Raw genomic sequence first — 6970 nt, 5'->3', positions numbered from 1 at the left:
GTAGCTGGCGAGTGTCAGCCGACCCTGCGCCCCAGCTGCCCCGGTGCTTTTCTGACCGGAAGAGCGACTCTGCCAAGTCTTAAAAGGACCTAACATGGATTCTTTAACCTTCTGTAGACCATAGGATAAAAGGATTTACAATTGTTTTAACCCCAACCTCCAAGTACCACTCTCTCTGTATTTCTAAAACTCTGTTCCCCCTATGCCTACTGCTCCAGCTGATCCTGGAGCCCCATCATTTCTCAGCCAGACTATGACAAGAGCATCCAAATGAGTTCGAAGGAGCCCTTCCTCACCTTACAGCTCAGCTCTACACTGACCTCCAGAATCTCTCTCTAGAATAAGAATCAGATCAAGTCACCCCCTCCTACTTAAAATTTCTCAGAGGGTCCCTGGATCCTCTGATATCCTGTAATAAGGTTAGTATCATTTGTATGGTCACCAGACCCCACTTGAATCAACTACAGACTCCTTCAGAGCAGAGACTTGAAGTGGCTCATCCCAGCAGGGCCAGGACCCAGCACAAAGAGCTTCACCCACGTTAGTTAGTCCAGTGAATAAAAAAAAATTCTGGTCGCTTTTGATGTAATCCTATATTTCACCTGAGTGTCTCTCCATGACACCATCATACCTATATTTTGCAATGCTCTCTTTTGCCTGCCTAGACTCACCTTGTATGGTTTTTCTAAATAATCCCAAGACCCCACTCTGCCTTTCCTAGAGTCAATGAATTCAATATACATTATTCAGAAACAAGATAACTTTTGAAAAGGCTCCAGACTCTGATGGAATTTGATAGATAAATAAATAAATAAATAAATAAATAAATAAAAGAAAAAACCAAAAGAGCTCTAAATGCCCTGGACAGACAAAGGTCACTGCCACAGCAAGAAGCAATTAATAGCTTAGTCCTGCCTGGGGCTCTTCACCCTTTCCATCATTTCAGAAACTGAGAGATGGCGTCTTTCTTAAAAGAGAAGAAAGCAGCCACATTCTTCCTACCACTTCCACCATTGGACAGGGATCATATTAGAGGCTGAGTTCTGAGCGGAAGCCTTTCCACTCCTAAGAGGGCCCAGCAGGTGAAAGGACTGAGGGAAAGAGGCAAGGAAGGAAAGAGGGGGAAGCAGAGAGGAAGAACATAGCTGGTAATTTATTGGGAGGCAGGAAAAGTGCTGAATTTGACACTAGTAAGGGGAATATGTCAGTTCGACATCTGTTTCTGACACTTCAGCAACTCATTATTTCTCGGTGCACAGTGGTAGGTTGTGTGAGAGAGCCCCAGGCAGACTCAGTCTTGTCAATAAGCCTGAGTTTGATTGGCAAAGCAGATCAGTAAATAAACAAGTGCAGCCCATAGCCACTGATAACAATTGAGAATAACCAAATAGCCTTGCTAACTCCCAAAAGTCTTGGTGAGACTCCAGTGGAGATGAGAAGGAAGATGAGAGGCAGTCCAGGAGTCCAACCTCGAGAGTCCTGCTCTTCGGGTCTCTGTTCTCCTGCATTTTGGAGGAGCACAAACCAACCCATGTGGAGGCCTCCTGTTCTATAATTCCTGAACATTTCACATTCCATGGTCATGTCCTCCTTGGCATCAGCCTCTGTGAGCACCAAAAATATACTGCTCTCTGCTGTCTACTGTTCAGTCAGTGCCTCTTGCTGAACCTAGAGTTTATCTTCTTCTAGACTGGCTGGCCAGAGAGCCTCAGCATCTGGCCATCTTCATCCGATTCCTCTCTAGCCTCCGCCATGGTTGGGTTACAGGAGAGTCCTGAGCTCATCTTCACGCTTTCATGGTAAGCACTATCTTCCCTATCCTGTCTTCCCACCTCAAAAAGGTTTCAAGCAGAGGATTTTTCCATGCAGAATCTCTTATTAAGTGATGGTTATTTATAAGCACCATTAGGAAGTTTTTCTTCATTCTTTTTTTTTTCTTTCAGAACCCAAATCTCTCCTCCTTCCCACACCCTTATCCAGCTTAGGTCTCTAGGAAGCAAAGACAGTGAGCAAGTTTTGCAAACACTATGCCCAGCTACAAGTTCATAGCTAGTTCTCTTCTCTGTTTTCCCATCAGGATATCAAACTTTTCTAAAAGATGGTGGGTGAATGAATGAATGAGTCTCATAGGAATGAATGATACTAGTTAATATGTTAACCCTCTAGGATCCCATGAAAAATGGATACTGAATTCAAAACATCAATTGGGACAGGAAATTAAGTCTGTATATTCCTAGGAACTCATCAACCCAAGGTGTGGTGGTTTGAATGAGAATGGCTGCCATAGGTTCATATATCTGAATACTTGGCCCCTAATTGGCAAAACTATATTTGGAACGTATTAAGAAGTGCAGTTTGTTGGAAGACGTATGTCACAATGGGTGGTTGTGAGGTTTCAAAAGCCACAACAGGCCCAGTTAGGTGTCTCTGCCTATATCTTATGGATCAGATGTGAGCGAATACTCCAGCACCATCCAGGCCTGCCCACGTGCCACCATGCTCCCACCATGATGTTCATGGACTAACCCTCTAAACAAACCCTCAATGAAATGATTTCTAAGTTGCCTTGGTCATGATTATCTCTTTATAGCAATAGAACAGTAAGTTAGACATGTGGTAGAATGAACATTCTGGAACACGGAAAAGGGGAACATATGGCCTACAGTACGTGAAGAAGCACTAATACAGCATAACCATATTGGTCACTGCTATGTACTCTTGTGTGAACTAAAGTTCCCGGGTGCAGGAGCAGGAAATCTGTGAACATCTATGTTAAAGGCAACTGCTTCAAACTTCCATGGCTGTAACATGTTGGGATGTTTTATAAGTCTTGAATCAAATTTTCTTTGGCTGTCTTTAGTCACATTAAGAGCCAGCCATTCAAGATCAAAAAATCAGGTGACAACAGATGCTGGCAAGGATGTGGAGAAAGAGAAACACTCCTCCATTGCTGGTGGGATTGCAAGCTGGTACAACCACTCTGGAAATCAGTTTCGTGGTTCCTCAGAAAATTGGACATAGTACTACCAGAGGAACCAGTGATATCAATCTTGGTCATATACCCAGAAGATGCTCCAACTTGTAATAAGGACACATGCTTCACTATGTTCATAGCAACCTTATTTATAACAGAGAAGCTGGAAAGAATCCATATGTCCCTCAACAAAGAAATAGATACAGAAAATGTGGTACACTCACACAATGGAGTACTACTCAGCTATTAAAAAAATGAATTTATAAAATTCTTAGGCAAATTGATGGATTTGGAGGATACCATCCTGAGTGAGGTAACCCAATCATAAAAGAACACACATGATATGCACTCACTGATAAGTGGATATTAGCCCAGAAGCTCAGAATATCCAAAATACAATTCACAAAACACATGAAACTCAAGAAGAAGGAAGACCAAAGTGTGAATACTTTGATCCTTCTTAGGAGGAGGAACAAAATACCCATGGGAGGAGATACAGAGACAAAGTGTGGAGCAGAGACTGAAAGAATGACCATCCATAAACTGCCCCACCTGGGGATTTTTCCCATATACAACCACCAAGTCCAGACACTATTGTAGATGCCAAGAGCTTGCTGAGAAGAGCCTGATATAGCTGTCTCCTGTGAGGCTTTGCCAGTGCCTGACAAAAACAGAAGTGGATGCTCACAGCCGCCCATTGGACAGAGCACAGGGTCCCCAATCAAGGAGCTAGAGAAAGTACCCAAGGAGCTGAAGGGGTTTGTAGCCCCCTAGGAGGACAACAATATGAACTAACCAGTAACCCTAGAGATCCCTGGGACTAAACCACCAACCAAAGAAAACACATGGTGGGACTCATGTCTGTAGCTGCATATGTAGCAGAGGGTGGCATAGTCCGTCATCACTGTGAGGAGAGGCCCTTGGCCTTGCAAAGATTATATATGCCTCAGTATAGGGAAATGCCAGGGCCAGGAAGCAGGAGTGGGTGGATTGGTGAGCAGGGGGAGAGGGGAGGGAAGAGGGGATTTTCAGAGGGCAAACCAGGAAAGGGGATAACATTTGAAATGTAAATAAAGAAAATATCTAATAAAAACAAAATAGAACCAGCCATTCATTTTCTACCTCTGAATCTGACCTAAAAACCCACCCTATAGCTGCTAGGTAAATATTTTTAGTGTGTATAGATACCTACTTTCTACCAAGCCAAAAGCTAAGAACATCATCAGTAGCATCCGGGGCCCATAACAGAGATGCCCTTGCTTTTCTATAACTCACTTGTCCTACCAATCCACTTTTAAAAGCACACTGAAAGGGCTGGAGAAATGGATCAGTGGTAAAGAATACTCACTGTTCTTGCAGAAGATTAAAATGTAATTCCTAGCACCCACATCAGGTGGCTCACAACTATCTGTAGCTCTAAGATATCTGACATCCCTTTCTGGCTTCTGCAGGCACCTGAATACATAAGAACACACATACACATAAATAAAAATAAGTAAGTAAATAAAAGTGACTTGACTTATGACATTTTTGCACTGTTACTACAGAAACCTTATGAAACTGTTAATACTTTGGAATATAGTTATTTGGGGCAATCTGAATTCATGTTTCTGAGCTATGGCCACTCTTACTTGCTCCAAAATAAACTCTCTCTTATTCCCTCTCAGATTAGAGCTATGTTTTTGCATCAGTTTTAGTCAAAGTGTTGGGGCTGTCTCCAAGGTCAGTAAAGAAAAGGGACAGAACACTAGGGCTATAGCTTCCAGTCAGCCATGCAAGGGCAGTCAGCCACAGGATACAGCCTGCACCAAGTCCTTCTAACCCTTTGAGATGTGGTTTCCTAAAAGAATTGGAAAGAAAGAGTGAGTCTCCCTTGGTGGCTGGCTGTCCAACCAGAATGTGGCTTTTTCTCCATTCTTATCTGGGGGCCTTTCTGTGACACTCATATTCCACCAAGTTGTTCTTTGTGATTCCCCATCCCCCATCGCTTAGAAGCCCAAGTTTCCCAACATTGTTCACAGGGTCTCCCAAGGTCTACCCTGTCCATTCTCCCAGATCCACTTCACCCCTTGCTTTTACCCAGCCACACAGTCCTATTTTAAGGCTTCAAGCTTGACCTGCTACAAGAAGGAGCCCATTTATTTATGAGCTGGGCTTTTCTGTGCCTGCATCTTCGTGTATGCTTGGATTAAGCCTTTAGATCTCAGTGCCAAGAAATCTCCTCAGGAAAGTTTCTTAGCCTCCTGAAAAGGCTAAGCCATTCTTCTCTGGAGGACAGCCAAAACCCACCACTTATACCTCTTCCCTCACCACCAGATGGTCCCAAGGAGATCACTACTCATTTGGTAGCAGCAGCTTCTGGCCTTAGGACCCTTACCTACCCCCACAGCAGTCTTCACAGGCGGCTCCAGTTCTTTAAGCTTCAGATTCTCCATACATGTTGCTTTCTAAGCTTGGGACTATTTTTCCTCCAAATCTTTGCAGAATATTCTTTGCAGTTTTCATTCCCCACCAAAGGTCATTCCTTGCTGAGGGGCTATCTTACCTAACCTCTAAACACATACACACACACACACACACACACACACACACACACCTCAGAATACTTGCCCTGCTTTCTGTCACGGGCTTATTATTATCAGAAAGGCCTGCATAGGCTTATTTTGACATACTCATTCAAGTTTTGTCTCCTGCACAAGGATACAAGTTTCACGTGACAGGTTTTGCTGTTTGTTGCTGTGTCCTCTACTCGTAGCGCCTGCCAATTGGATTGTATCTTCAGAATATCATGATCAGCTCCCAACAAACACTGAATAGATGCACACATAAAATCATGAATGGATCAAAATAGAAAATTACAATGCACATACAAACACAAGGTGTTATGGGAAGACATTTCAATCACCTGTTCCCCCATCTCACCACCAGTGTGGATAATTTAAAGTCTACCCTCTTCAGACTCAGTTCTCCCTACTGCCTTTCTCAAGGATTTTCCAGGCAGGCCACATGCTCTCCTCTCTAACTTATCCTTTACTTTTACTGCCAACCTACAAACTCACCTGTTCGATTTTCCAAGTTTGTTTCCAGAACAATGAACTACTTCCCCCAATTCAGTGCTTGGATTAATCTCCACAAACACTTCTATTTTCCACATCGGTGTCATGGAAGGATTTCCAACTCACTTATGGGCAGCCTGGAATCTCAACTCATGACAAACACTGCTCCTAACTCGTGTCCCAATTCCCTAGGAGTGGCAGGAAGGATGCCAGAGAGAAGCTGTGTCTGAGTACAGGTTGACAGCATGCAATGCCATAAACCTCACTGACACATATTTGCAAAGACAGAAATAAGTTACTGGCATCTCTGCTACTCTGAGGAAGCACAGCCATTCCCAATTCGAGGATATAAAACTTTATAGCACCCCGCTCACTCAGAGCATAATAACTCACTTTCTAAGTAAACCCATCAAAACCCAACCACGGTTTATTTCATAGCAGCATTTAGTGTGGTGATTCAAATTACCATAAACCCTGCAGAATTACTCTAGGGCCCAAAGGAGTCAGGGAATAGGCACCTAAACAGACAGCTACAGCACTGGCAGTCAAAGTTGTACCCCTCTTTCCTTTCCTGTTAAAACCTGGGTGAATGTCAGTTCCCTTTGATTCACCCAAGGGCATCCTCTAGGAACACACAGAGCAAGCTGGTAGGAAATGATACGGGCAGGCGCAGTGTCTTCCTAATGTCGCATCTTAAGGTCTTAAAACCCATCCAATATTGCTTGACCTTCATTCTCAACATTTCCCAGTATAGCTTGCCAGCACTGACCCACGGGTTTATGAAAACAGTATGGGGTTAGAAGCTCTATTTATTAATCATGTGATATAGGGCAAGGTACTTAATCATTCTGGCCTCAATTTCCTCCCCTACAAAGTCAGGATGATAAATTCTGCCTCATAAAACTGTACTGAGAATTAAGTGAGGTCACCTGGGTGGTGG

The sequence above is a fragment of the Mus caroli genome, chromosome 1, assembly GCF_900094665.2.
Source record: "Mus caroli chromosome 1, CAROLI_EIJ_v1.1, whole genome shotgun sequence".
Lineage (NCBI taxonomy): Eukaryota > Metazoa > Chordata > Mammalia > Rodentia > Muridae > Mus > Mus caroli.
Note: the sequence above shows the minus strand (reverse complement) of the source record.